Here is a 14,825-nt window from a genome sequence, read left to right as displayed (position 1 = left end):
TATCTCTACACACACATGTTCTCTGAACCTCCGCTAGGGGTCGTGGCATCTCGCTTCATCCACCCGACCAAGTTCCGCGGTTCTCGTCACGAAGCCTCAACTGGAAGAAAATAAGCCCTGGTGAGGAGGAGACGTCCAGTCAAACCGTGGAGAAAAGTCAAAGATAATTAAATATTACAGATAAGAAGTGAAAGCGGCAAGAGTAGGCAGCAGTGTTCAAGTCTACCGCTTCCATCCCTCTCTCGGTGTAAAGACATTAATCCAGTTTTGACTCTACGCGTATCGGAGTGGGAGCCAGGTCCCCTCCCAGTGTGTTGACGGATCCCGCTGAGCTCCAAGGGACGGAGACACCGACAGGAGGCTGATTGCTGACCCGGACAGGAGCTCCAGGGGAAGGAGACACCAACAGAAGGCTGATCGCTGACCCGGACAGGTAAACGGGGGTCTGGGTGCCTTTTCTCCACCAGCAGCAACAGGTTTGCGCTCACTGACACGCTGATAGAAAACCTTGATTTCCTTGAACCTTACTGTCTGTTACAAGTTGTTATGTTGTACTATGTATCCACCAACAAGCATTGGGGGCATTATAGCATTTTAACTGAACATATATATATTTTATTATGTCGTCTTTCCACTGTGATTTTGGTGAAAGTGTTCGCATGCAACAGGTGATTGAACGACTCGACTCTATGTTATAGGCCTGCCGTCAGATCATGTTTTTCCTCCCAGTCCTATTTGTCCACATGCCCCACCTACATCTTATGAAGCAGGCTTTAATGTGTACATAATACATCCTGTTTTGTTTCACACCCTATATTCTGAATAGTAGCTGAACCTAGGCGAGGTGACCACTCCTTTGCTAGTAAGGATTTATGTAATAGCCTACACGTACTGCAACGTTGATCACTTCCAGTTCGGCCAGCTTGTGTGTAGTTCACTAGAGACCATGAGAAACGGATCATTTGCCTTGAACTGATTGCTAAAATCGAAGGCCCCACACATAGGGACAGTGGCTATGATGTTTACATGCAACATCATCCCAGCCAATGTCGTTGTCCCCCCGGCCATTAGGGAAGGACAGAATACAGACAGGCCATTGATAAATCCAACTCATTAGTACCCTATCCACTGCCATCCTCTCTCTCTCTCTCTCTCTCTCTCTCTCTCTCTCTCTCTCTCTCTCTCTCTCTCTCTCTCTCTCTCTCTCTCTCTCTCTCTCTCTCTCTCTCTCTCTCTTTTCCCCTCTCCAGATTAAAATGGCTTTATTGGCATGGTAAAAAACATTTTAAAATAAGGCATGATTATAATAAACTAAATTATTACCTAATTCCGGTGCACCAGGTCATAGAATGACTTGTCTTTACCAATCTACCTCTCTCTCTCTCCCTCTTTCGCTGGCTGTCTTTCTGTGTCTCTGTTTTTCTCTAACTCTCTCAATCATTCCCTCTCTCCAAATTAAAATGGCTTTATTGGCATGGTAACAAATATTAAAAAATAAGCTGCAACATAGTATTAAACTAGATGAATAATAACTTTACTGGAGACTAGGTCATAGACATAGAATGAGGTTTCTTTACCATTCTACCTCTCTCTCTCTCTCTCTCTCTCTCTCTCTCTCTCTCTCTCTCTCTCTCTCTCTCTCTCTCTCTCTCTCTCTCTCTCTCTCTCTCTCACTGTCTGTCTTTCTTTGTCTCTATTTCTCTCTGTATCTCTCTCCATTCATAGAGCAGTGGGCTGGCAAACCCTCTGCATTCACAGTTAGGGCGACATAATGCCTGCATTACTTCCTAGAATACCGGTGGTTATTGTGAAAAAAGTGAATTGTGTCTTCAACCCTGGCGTCCGAAACAGGTCCCTTAATGTCCAACGCAGTGTGATGTGGGCGAAAGAGCGAGAGAGAGGTGGCAATGGTGGGTGAGTGTGTGGCGGGGCGAGGGGAGGGAAATCTCACAAAATAATCTAATTTCTAGAAATATGTAATACATTTTTTGTAGGTCTTGGTTTCACTCACTCACTCACTCACTCACTCACTCACTCACTCACTCACTCACTCACTCACTCACTCACTCACTCACTCACTCACTCACTCACTCACTCACTCACTCACTCACTCACCCACCCACTCACCCAATCATCCAAACACACTCATTGGCATCCTCATCGGGTGCACTTGGACCTTTTCTATACTGGTGACTTGAGTGGATGACTGATGCATGATGTATGTAACTGCCATGTCTCATCTTGTCAAGCGTGCACGGTGAACAACAACGACGCCCGCTGCGCCGTTCCTCGCAGCGAACACTGAGCCACTGTGTTCAGTCATCAGCTCATGCACCCGTTCACCATCACAATAATCCCCCCTGCGTCTCATGGCCTTTGCCGTTGTGTGATGCATTAGGAGATTTTAACTGTGAGCTAGCAAACGTAACGGTGTAAGTGCACCACAAAGTGAACGGTGTGGTCTCAGTTGGGTGCTCTCTGGGGGTTTCCAAGGAAATTGGAGCCTCTTGGGACATTTCCTCTTTCGACTTTGCGATGAGGCACCCCATACGCCCCACCCTTCATGCACATGCACGCTCACACACGCAGACGCACGTCTCACCATTGAGTCATTTGGCAGACGCTTCCATCCAAAGTGACTTCAATTAGGTTCAGATCCGCGGTCTGGACGAGCAGGTGTGTGTTGGGCGCCCTGCCCGAGAGTGGGCGCAGCAGCAGCCCTGCAGTATGGCAGGGAATCAACCCAGAAGCCTTCAGCAGGATGTTGTGGGCTCTCTAGCCCCCCCACGAACTTACCCTAGGCCCCCCCCGTGTTCTTTCTTTGGCTTTATGCGTCAGTTGCAAAGTTCCCGATCGCTGTCTAGGAGCGATCACACAGCTATGTAGCCTCCAGGGAGGTTCATCTGTCCCTCCCTGCTCGTCTCTGAGCCGCGGCCGTCTTCGCGCCATCACACAAGCCCGTCCTCTGTGCGGCGTTGTTGGTGCACCACGAGACTGCCTGCGGCCCTGCTCTAGTGACTCTAGTGACTCTCATTTAGTAACATCTTTACTGTACTAAATGTATAAAAAGAACAGTGTGTGTGTGTGTGTGTTTCTGTGTGGAGCAGTTCCTTTGCTGTTCCAGGGTGGGAGTGTTGGGTGGGGTTTGAGGGGGGGGGGGGGGGGGTTGGTCATACCACGAGGCTTATGTCGGTGGGACCTCTGGTTTCCATGCAAGTTCAGCTTGGAGACACAGTGGGGGCCATTGTTTTAACTGCTAGGTGTAGAGACTGCATGCGGTCTGCCTGCCTGTCTGTCTGCCTGTATGACCGCCTATCTGCATGTCGACCTTTCTGTCCGTCTGCCTGCCTGCTTGACTGTCTGCCTGTCCTCCCACCTATCTGCATTTCTACCTTTCTGTCTGTCTGCCTGTCTGCTTTTCTGTCTGCCTGTCTGCCTGTCTATCTGCCTGTCTCCATGTACCCCCTTCTGCCTGACTACCCCTCTGCCTGTCTCCCTCTCTGCCTGTCTCCCTCTCTGCCTGTCTCCCTCTCTGCCTGTCTCCCTCTCTGCCTGCCTCCCTCTCTGCCTGTCTCCCTCTCTGCCTGGCTGTCTGCTGCAAGGATTCCATTACAGCTACGTGAAGGCCAAGAATGCAGCCTGACTTGATTTGCAGCTCTTCTAGTCTTTGAGCCAGTGTGTGTGTGTGTGTGTGTTTGTGTGTGTGTGTGTGTGAGGCGAAGGGCTATAATATCTCCTCTCTTCGACTGCAAGACACTTGGTCACCGTGGTTTTGTTTATGGACAAGAATGATGGATGCAGGGTTTCCTCTCGAGTGCCAGCATCCTCGTATGACATGCACGCATATTGACCCATACACATACACACACGCACGCACGCACACACACACCCTCATACAGATTCTCTACAGACAGACAGATATACATTACAGACATCTTCAAAAGAGTGTTTCTCTCGGTTAATTAACGTTATGTATAATCGTTAGTAATTACCTCTCTCTCTCTCTCTCTCTGTCTCTCTGTCTCTCTGTCTCTCTCTCTCTCTCTCTCTCTCTCTCTCTCTCTCTCTCTCTCTCTCTCTCTCTCTCTCTCTCTCTCTCTCTCTCTCTCTCTCTCCAACTCCTACTAGGTAACCAATCAGGTCGAGGACCAGATGGTCAGTGGGACGTGATGTTAGTTTAGATGTTTGATTACGACAGCTGTAAGAAACAGAGCGCAATTTGAGAAATCCTAGGGAATTGTACATATTGCTTCACCTTTCTTTGCCAGCGTGAGTGTACAGTATGTGGCAATCGTGAGGAACCAGTGATGCTTTACCAGTTTGCTTCAGTGTAGTTTGGGCCTTTTGAATGTATTATGGTTGAGTCTTGCCACAGTGTTTGGGCTGTGTATTGTTGTTGTAGGTGAGGGGGAAGAAGCTGAGCCAGGGCTCCAGACTAACTTTTTCCTTGGGTGCACTGGCGCGCCTACATTTTTAATTTGGGTGCACCAGCACATATTTATGGTGCACCCAAGTTTTGAGTTGTAGAGGGGAGGGGGTGGGGGGGTTGGACCGTGCCTTTCTTGCGCTGAGTTGTTGAGGGGGGGGGGGGGGGGTGGACCATGCCTGCCTTGCGCTGAGTTGTTGACGGGGGGGGGGGGCAATCCGGGCAGCTGCACCGGTTGCACCGTCTATATTTACGCCATTGATTAATAATATCTTGACCATTAAATAAATGCCTTAAATAAATGCCGAATCTGTATCTCTCATAAAGAATATCGTCAGACATTGCTAAGGGATCGGTTCTGTCCCGAAAAACCCTCTGTCTCCGGAGAGACGCCTGTACGATAAGTGCACCGAGGTCCATGGGAACACCCACAAATGGTGACGCCATTATCGGAGGAGGGGCTAGGAAGCTGCGCACGCCGATATAAGCAGCCGATCTCCAGGTAGACTCGCTGAAAAGCTGCTCCCGACCAGGTTTGGTTGCGAGCGTAAGTCACCATGGTGATACAGCGACGCTTAAAGAGATCGACTTTCATGGTACAGCTAACCCAGGCTTTCAGCTCAACATACCTCGCTAACCCTCTAATCGAGCTTCGTAGTACAGGCCCCTGGATTGGGCTTCGCGTAGTCTCGCAAAGCCAGACCAAACTACAGCAAGTAGAATAGTAGGCTTCGCGGGTTTGTTTACCGGCGTTGCTATTGTTACCGGTCTTGCGTGTTCCAACGGTTTATTAGGTGTCTAATAAATCGCTGTCTAATCAATACTTCATTCACTGCGGCTGCCTCTTCCGTGGTTATTACAATATTATGAATAGACTGCTCTGTAAAAAAATAAATAATAATAATCATACCAGATACATTTTCAGTCGCACCGGTGCGCCCAAATAAAATATTTGGTCGCACTACCCCGAATTCTAGGCGCATGTGCGCCCAAATTAGGCGCACTCTGAAGCCCTGTGAGCTCTAGGTTGGTTCGATGTCATAGGGGCTTCAGTGTGTGAGCCTGCTTGTTTAAATCAACAACAGGCATGAAAGAAAATAACTAGTCCCACCTATCACTATCAGTTTTTTTTTTTAATGCTTTCGTAATAAGAAAAATAATAACTAGAATGACTGGGCGTAATGGCGCATCACCATAGGCCACTATGCTACTGGCCCTGGAACAATTCAAATCTAAACTGTAAGTAAAACAAGAAGCATGATTATATCAGAGCCCGTGGTGCAGGCCTCAGGAAGCATGCCTCTGTTAGCGCGTATGCACTAATCTGATGGAGAGAAAAACCCAGATGTGCACATTTCCACCGATCGACATCAGGAAAGGGGTTGCCATGGCAACTATCTTGCCTCAATCGAGAGAGAGAGCGAGAAAACAAGAGAAAGAGAAGGAGAGTGAGAGAGAGAGAGAGTTGCTGTTGAAGGAACGCTCAGTTCATGCACTTCTGTAGAGAATAACCAGGCTTTCAATTAATCAGCCACACACACACACACACGAACACACACACACACACACACACACACACACACCCCCACCCCCACACACACACACACACACACACACACACACACACACACACACACACACACACACACACACACACACACACACACACAAAAACACACACACACACACACACACACAAAAACACACACATGCCCCCCACCCTCCCTCTCCCCTCTTCCAATCCTCCCCCCAGCGGTCTGTTGTGGCAGAGAGAGGAATGACAGTCAGCACAGACACAGAGCGAGAGAGAGAGACGGGCAGAATTGAGGCTGATGGAGAAATAGACAGAGAAATAAAGGTGGTGTCACGAGAGAGAAAGGTAGAATTGGGGTTGAAGGAGAAACAGGGATGGTTAGAATCTGTGTTAGAGATAGCCACAGAATATTGTTTCCTGTTCCGAGGTGCATGTCTCCTCTGAAGGGGTTCTGTATATGGGTCAGGCTTCTCTGTCTGTGGAAGAAAGTCACACACACACACACATCACATCACCTGGAGTCAGACGCACGCCGCCCTGACTCACGCCGGCCTGATGGCGCTGATGACGATGTGGATGACGATACCTGAGACTGCCTCGACCGTGATCGGACGGAGAACAGGAAGTAGATAAGGGGATTTAACGTGTTTAGCGTGTATACCTCGGACAGGCGGGCAAAGTTCCTTGTAACGGTGATAACAATATCAGAGTCCCTCTGACGGTCGTCCTGTTGACAGTAAAGGGGCGGGCCAGAGAGGCAGGACTGCTCATCACTGTCCACCGAACCCCATGGTGGGATACTGAGCTCCACGGGTGGCCGCCATGTTGGCGTTTATTGCGTTCATTCTTAATTTATATGGAAGCGTCAGCAGTCCGTTCGCAATAATGACCTGGAATGGACTACGACACACTCAACCCCCTTTTCTTATTGTGTGTGTGGGTGTGTTTGTACGTACATGTGTGACGTCAATAGGTGTGTCTCATACATATTCATGCGTATTTGTACGTATAATCTTACGTTTATTTATCTTTAATGTCAGGCCCATGGTGGGAACTATAGCTGTGTAAACACAGTGATTAACCACATGCTGTGTACGGCCATCCTGTGTGTGTGTGTGTGTGTGTGTGTGTGTGTGTGTGTGTGTGTGTGTGTGTGTGTGTGTGTGTGTGTGTGTGTGTGTGTGTGTGTGTGTGTGTGTGTGTGTGTGTGTGTGTGTGTGTGTGTGTGTGTTTAGCGCGTTGCATTTCAGCGAGCGGCAGAACCCTCACATTCAGGGATTCCAGTCAACCGGTTCAGGCTAAACTAGCAGAGCATATGCAATATCCATGACGTGACGTAGCTACCCCCATCTGGCTCACCTACACCGGATGAGGCCAGGCGGATCCTGCTGGATGCTGATTCGTCCACCCTGAGGTTTACCTCTAAAGCACCATCACGTTTACTTTCCGAATGGAAAGCTTGCCCAAATATAGATTTATGATATCTATTCATTTCCACATGAACACGTACACAAACGTACCCGTTCTAGCGCTGTTAGGAATGTAGTCATCCAGGCACTGCTGAGAGTCAGGCTGATGTATGCAGTCGGTGTCCTGCCGTGGTGTACGTCACCGTCAGGATGTCAGGAGGGAACACGGCAGAGGGAAAGACCGGAGGGAACAGGGGGGACTCTGAAGCTGCAAGGGGCTTTTGGAGGTGTGGGAGTGGGCCAACAAAGCCATGGAGAGGCTAGTAGTGCATAATGGACAGTGAGGAGGAGGAGAAGAAGAAGGGGAGACTCCAGCTGACAAAAGGTTATTTATAAACCCCCAGCAACAATGAGGCTTACTGTAATGTGACCAGCGCCACACGCAGAACCCTCTCTCTCTCCCGCTCTGTCTCTCTGTGTCACTCTATCTCCTTCTCACTCTATTCCCCACCTGTTGTTCGTGTGTGTGTGTGTGCATGCACACTTGCTTAAAAATATGCTCAAGAACACAAGTTAAAACACACACAAACATCACCATTTGCATAAATGCCTGCAAACACAAACACACACATACATACAAACCACAGACGAGGGGCTGCGCACGCAAGCACGCACACACACACACACACACAAACACACACACACACACACACACACACACACACACACACACACACACACACACACACACACACACACACACACACACACACACACACACACACACACACACACACACACACACACACACACACACAGACAGGTTCCATCACACATGCAGACTCATCATTATTATCAGCCTGATTAGCCCATATATCTGCTGGTCGGGGCAAGTTCACACAAGCTAAGCTGACAAAGAGTAACACGCCTGAGAGAGAAGAAATAATAACAGTCACAGCTGTAATTAGATTGCCTTCAAAACAGGAATAAAGTGTTACCTTACAACGTAGAGACACCTATTTATTTTTTGCTTTATTTTTACGGATTTACCAACTTCCAAAACAAGTTACTCAACCCGTATTACGCTGCAGTTCTGACTTGTGCCACAGAGTGGCGCCCTCGGATCATATTCCCTTATGGCCTTCAGAGGATTGCATTTTGTATCTGCCGCTTTGTATTATATATATATATGTATATAGCTTTGTTGGAAACTAAGAAAATTAAAAAAAAATATTGATAGATTTAAGCTTTTTGATTGCCCTCAATGAGAAAATCTGTCTGATAAAGTTGTTAGAAAACATTAAGTCATGTTATACCCAAGCAAAAGCTCTGGAATATCTTAAGCTTTTAGTAAAGTGGGCCCTTAACTACAAAGTGTTCCAAACTAGTGAACTTTTAACTTTAGTTGCCTGCTGCTTAAAGAGCTTTACAAGCCCAGTTTCAGATGGAGTTGAAAAACAAAGCATGGCTTTTGTTGAAGAATAATCTTAATCAGGTAACACATGTCCGTAGCATCACAGCATTCATTAGCTGTCAACTTCGGCCTCAGGCTTTCAAAAGGGTTGCCGTGGAGATTGTGACTGCTACAACTTGTTAACTTGCTAATATGAGCATAGCCTACAAATGCTAGCCCATTTGTAGGCTAGCATAACCCTCTGTGATCCATACAATCCTCCGTATACATCCTGAATAGGAGTGCTCCTCTCTATTGTAGTTCAGTTCAGCTATCGCTATTCATCTCCCCCTCTCTGTTAGCTGACGGCCAGCTGTAGCGCCACGTCTCCACTCTGCAGATATTAAGGACAGGAAGCCTGCCGCAGGTGTACAGCGACAGAGGACTGGGTTGCTAAGGTGACAGCCAAGACTTGTTATTGATCTGGGCACTTTAGCGTTTTTAATGCCAATGGCAATGACACACACACACACACGTACGAACGCACACAGGCACCTCCACACATGCACCATCTGCCACCCTGGCATTGCCAGGTGGTCCAAACATAAGCCTTTGTCGACTGTCAACCATTATATTAACTTAATTGCATTTATACTCACCCAGAGTGATAGATAAGTGGCTTGTGTGCATGTGATGTATGTGTTTTTTTTGTCAGTGCTGATAGTGAGAGGCAGTGTGTGTGTGTGTGTGTGTGTGTGTGTGTGTGTGTGTGTGTGTGTGTGTGTGTGTGTGTGTGTGTGTGTGTGTGTGTGTGTGTGTGTGTGTGTGTGTGTGTGTGTGTGTGTGTTTGAGTGTGGGTGTGTGTCTGTGTATGTGTGTTTCAGTGTTTTTATGTGGCGCCAGTGACATGTGCATATGTCGTAGGTCTCGCAGAACGCCTTCTTGTCTTTATTGCTCGCCGTGGCTGATTATGTGCGGTTGTGGTCCATTTAATGTGTGTACGTTGTAACTTTAGCAACGGTCAATAGAAACACAGCTGACCTGACTGGCATTCATATTTATGGCGACTGTTTAAGTTGTACAGTAACTTTGTTATGTGTCCATAACTGGGCAGTAGACCTCTACCAAACGGGCCAAGCGTTGAATTCCTGAATCTCCCATCTGGGATTACCTTAATTTATCTTTATGTTGGATGATTGATGCAGCAATAGTGAGAAGCTGTATAGAGGTCAGGTCAGTCTGTCAGTCTGTCAATCTGACTCCCCAACTTTTGGAAAAAGTATTCCATCAATGAAGAGGTGTGTGTGTGTACAATATTCCATCAAAGGTCATCAATGACTTTTCTATTTGGACTTTAAATGATTCCACTCAAACATATCAGTGTTTTTCCCGACTAATCAAATCCCCTGTTTTTTCCGAGCCAGCTTTCCTGTACAACTCTCCAGGAAGACGCAAGAGGACTTTCCCCTGTCGCTGCTAAGCAAATAGGCTCACACATCCTCTCCTTATTTCATAATCCTCCTGCCCAAATATGGCCACTTCCTCTCCAGGTTTCGAGGTGGGAGTATTGTGCTCATTCCATTCTGCATGGCCGACTTCCTGCCCAACAGGTAAGTAAGGATGTCATTAGAGGTGGACTTCCTATGGAGGGAAGGCAGGCACCGTGCCACACACCTTGACACCTACGCTTAGTTTCGTGGGCAAAGTTCATACATTGACATAATAAGTTTCACATTCCTGATCCTGAGGGGAGAAATCAAGGAGTTTGATGCAGCCTTCCGATGAATCCATCATGTGTGTGATGACAAATAATTCCCATTTAAATAAAAACCTGGTTTCTTATTGTAGTATGGTATGGGGAAGAGACAGTCACAGCATTTAGCACGCCTCTTTGGGGAAACAATGAATGTTCATGATATGGCCCCAACAGCGCGTGTGTGTGTTTTATCTCCTGTTTTGTTGTGCAGCGCACAGAGGAGGTGTCAGTTTGATGGATACCTCAGCCCTTACACTCTTTATTAGTGAATGGGAGTGGGGGGGGTCGACTGGTTTTCCCAAACAAAGGCTATGCGCAACTGCTAGATGGCACACTGTCTGTGTGTGCTCAGGGAAATGATCTTCAGCGTGCGTGTGTGTGTGTGTGTGTGTGTGTGTGTGTGTGTGTGTGTGTGTGTGTGTGTGTGTGTGTGTGTGTGTGTGTGTGTGTGTGTGTGTGTGTGTGTGTGTGTGTGTGTGTGTTTGGCTGCATGTGCATGGGGCAGGGATGCGTGTTTCTCTGTGTCTCTGGTTTTCTACGTGTTTGTGTCTCTGTGTTGGTGTCTGGTAGTGTGTGTATGCATGTTTCTCTCATGCGTTTGTGTGCGTGCAGCTTTTTGCATGTTTCTGTGAATGTGTGTGTTTCCTTGTGCGACTGCTAGTGTCTCTGATTGCGTATGCATGATTGCACACACATGTGTGTGTGTGTGTGTGTGTGTCTGTATGCGTGCCGCGTTGTCTGTGCTGGAAAAAGACTGATCTTCCTTTATACCTGCTGTAATCCACGGGATGCCCGAGGGCTTTGTCTCCTGTCACACACACACACACACACACACACACACACACACACACACACACACACACACACACACACACACACACACACACACACACACACACACACACACACACACACACACACACACACACACACACACACACACACACACACACACACACACAAACACGCCCAGGTGTCCAGCGGGATGCACAGTTGTTTGCTTGTGTCTCCCCAGAAATCAGGTGGTGCATAAAAACCACAACGTCAGTGATTCATTCAATTTTCAAAAGGACTGAAATCCCTTTTTTCTCAGAACAAGCCTGGAGTGATTGATAGTGTAAAGAAGTCCATTTGTGAGCGCTGTGGAACAAGGCCGGGCTCTCACTTAGCTCATGGTAGAAAAACAGACCGGGGGTGGGTGGTGGGTGGGTGGGTGTTGTACTACACTGTGTCTTTGTGCGGGGGTCCACCTCCGCTGTCTCCCTGTGAGCTCTCTGCCGGCGCCGCAGTGTCCTGCTGACCGCCGCGCCACGCGCTAGCAGAGGGAGGGAGCAAAAAATAAAAGGGTTCAAAAATCGGAGGAAAGGAAAACAAGGTACCACCCTTATGAGCCCCAATGATTGTGTGTGTTGTTGTGAAACACGAGAGAGAGAGAGAGAGAGAGCGAGAGAGAGAGAGAGAGAGAGAGAGAGAGAGAGAGAGAGAGAGAGAGAGAGAGAGAGAGAGAGAGAGAGAGAGAGAGAGCGAGAGAGAGCGAGAGAGAGAGAGAGAGAGAGAGAGAGAGAGAGAGAGAGAGAGAGAGAGAGAGAGACCCCCCCCCCCCCTAGCCCCCGCCCGGCGCTATTTCCCGACAGGCTCGGGCGAACTAACCGGAGACTTTAGTTTGACGTCAGCTGGTTCCGGGGAAAAGAGACACAGTCTACGACCTCTGGGTCTCAAAGGTAACCCCGTCCCTGCTGAGGAATTGGTCAGTGCAAAGGGAGAAAAACACCAGCAGGGAGGAGGGAGGTTAGGGGAAAACACAGTCTTGTGGGTGTGTGCTGGTGTGTGTGGGAGGGTGGAAGGTGGGGTGGGCCGGGTGGGGCGGTTCAGGAAGTGGCCTTAGGTTGACCCGCCGTGTCTTTGAAACGTCCCGGAGATGAAGGGAGTCCCAGTTGTAGAAGGAGACACAATCTATCTAGTTCCCCTTTTAGACAGGCTCAGCTGTGTGTGCATGTGTGAGTGCATGTGTGTGTGTGTGTGTGTGTGTGTGAGTGTCAGTATAGTTGATCAATTTGTCTCCACTATTCCCCCCCCCCACAACCCTCTGCTCTCTGTTGCATGCGGTGCAGTTTTTGCACACAAATCCAGTCCTCTTTTACTTTGTGCACACGCTTTGTTAATGCTTCACATTAGCAGAACAGTTTCAACGTTTTGTAGCTCCCCCTCTGCTTCTAGGCTGCAGCGTTCCTCCTGTACCCTCACTTCATAACCAACACTAATATCTCTTGGTGACTGGCGTGTCATTCCTGTCCTTCACCAATCCTGAAGGGGTGGTGACAGCGTGAGCCTGACCCGGGGTATGTGGGCTTGCCTGCTATGGAATGTGTGGATGCTGTTGAACAGGAATGCTCGTCTCGGCACCGGGTTTAAATCGTCTTCATATAAATAACTGGATACGATTGCGTGTTTGCAGGAAATCGCAAACCAGATTTTCAGGAGTGATAGCAGGTTCTAACATTTGCAGTCAAATGTAGGTCTTACAGGAAGCACATCTCCCAGGACAATCAGGTTAAAACAATTACCTGTATTTATCCATTAATCCTAACAATAATGCACATTAGTGTTTTAAGAAGGGACAATCAGCAGGACCCTCCCCAGACCCTCGGGAAAGATTTTTTTCTGTGCCTTTTATTTTGCAAATGATTACGATTTCTTTGTGTGATTTTATACTTTTTGTGGTTTTACGTATGAGTTTAATGTTGTGAAGTAGTAATGGCCGGGTAGTGTCGTACGAACTACATATCCAACTCGATAAACACAGCCGCAAAGTCACAACAGAACTGCAACGCCCCAACACACATGCAAAAGACACAAAACGAATGCAGAAGTCACAGCACAAATTAAAAAGCCATAAAATAATAACGGAAGCGAGCATCAACCGATGTTCAAATGAAGGAAAAGCTTTTTTAGTCAACCTGTTCAAGTATCGGTGGAGCAGAGATCATTTTTTTTGCCCATCTATAGATTCAGCCATGTACTTTTGACGTCTACATTTGGCAGTTGGCCTTTAGTGTCCTTTCATAGCGTTGCTTTCTTCTTCCCTCTCTGTCTTCTGATTGGCCACTTACCCGTTACATGACCTTGCGTTGGCCTTTAGCCTCATAAAGATACCGCTTGTCGTCCTTACATGGTCATGGGAACCTTAGCGCTGTAATATACACTGCCTGAAGAGTCCTGTGTGAGCTGCAGCTTTCCAATGAATTGTATTCCTGCTATTGGCGTCTTGTAACAGCCTGAGGTGTATGTCAATAATATACTTAGAATTTCTCTGCGTAGAAAATGCATAGAAAATAAAGAACATATTATTCTGCTGATAGGGACAACAATACACTAATTCAGTGGCAATACGCTCCAAGCTACAGAATGTATGTATGTGTATGTGTCTGTGCCTGGGCTCTTGTGTGTGTGTGTGCTTGTGTGTGTGTGTCAGCTTGTGGGTCTTGTGTGGGTCTTATCTAGCACACTGAGTCACGGTTAGCGCTCTGTCCGTTGATGTGACGTTTCTGTGTCGTTTAGGGTTCTGTTCTCTCTCTGCTCAGTTCAGAAACATCCGGTAGGTTGGATAAGAGTGTTTGAACACCGGCGTCCTCAGCGCACGTTGACCTAACCGCCCCCCCCCACCGGGGGAACGTTCAATACTACTTTATTATGATCCATGATTCAGATCCTCTAAATCAAGCAAGGCCAACAGGTGGTTTGACTTTTGCGTCAGAATTATAAATCCCATCTGACACGACTCCCAGTCTTGTGTAACCAGTGCAGGTAACCAGTAACCAGCTCATGCGACACAACTCCCAGTCTTGTGTAACCAGTACAGGTAGCGTACGAGGTAGGAGGCAGGAGAGATGAATGAGAACGTCATCTGCAAAGAAGAACATGGACGTGCTGGCTGTCTTACCAACAAGCGCACAACAACCCTGCTTAATCTCATTGTATGGTCCTTCCCATCCACCCCTGAAGGAATTAAGGGCAGCTTGTGGTTCTTTTGCTTCAGAACCTTGCAGACAGATACTTTGTGCTTTGTGTATCCTAAAAGGAAATTACTTTTCTGTGTTTATTTTATAAATCCAATCCATCAAGTAGCTCAGCGTCTTCTAAAGTTACACACACACGTTCGTTTAAGGTGTCAGGATCAAATGTCTTGGCGGGAAATCATGCACGCCCACCCCCACACCCACACATACGTGCGCACGCACACACACACACACACACACACACACACACACACACACACACACACACACACACACACACACACACACACA

The 14,825-nt window shown here is 47.7% G+C and overlaps 1 protein-coding gene across 3 annotated transcripts in view; it reads left to right on the top strand.

Annotated features, from left to right (window-relative positions):
- The first annotated feature begins 55 nt into the window (after positions 1–55).
- Positions 56–14,825, top strand: part of gng12a (guanine nucleotide binding protein (G protein), gamma 12a) — a 31,374-nt gene continuing 16,604 nt past the window's right edge. The window contains exon 1 of one of the 3 annotated variants that reach the window (XM_056596109.1): positions 56–476. The gene's annotated coding sequence lies outside the window, so the exon portion shown is untranslated. Of the gene's footprint in view, positions 477–12,177; positions 12,240–14,825 lie in introns of those variants that run through there. The other 2 variants (XM_056596108.1, XM_056596110.1) reach the window with 2 other exon arrangements.

The sequence above is a fragment of the Gadus chalcogrammus genome, chromosome 8, assembly GCF_026213295.1.
Source record: "Gadus chalcogrammus isolate NIFS_2021 chromosome 8, NIFS_Gcha_1.0, whole genome shotgun sequence".
NCBI classification, from domain to species: Eukaryota; Metazoa; Chordata; class Actinopteri; order Gadiformes; family Gadidae; genus Gadus; species Gadus chalcogrammus.
This window is presented reverse-complemented; position numbering and strand designations above follow the sequence as displayed.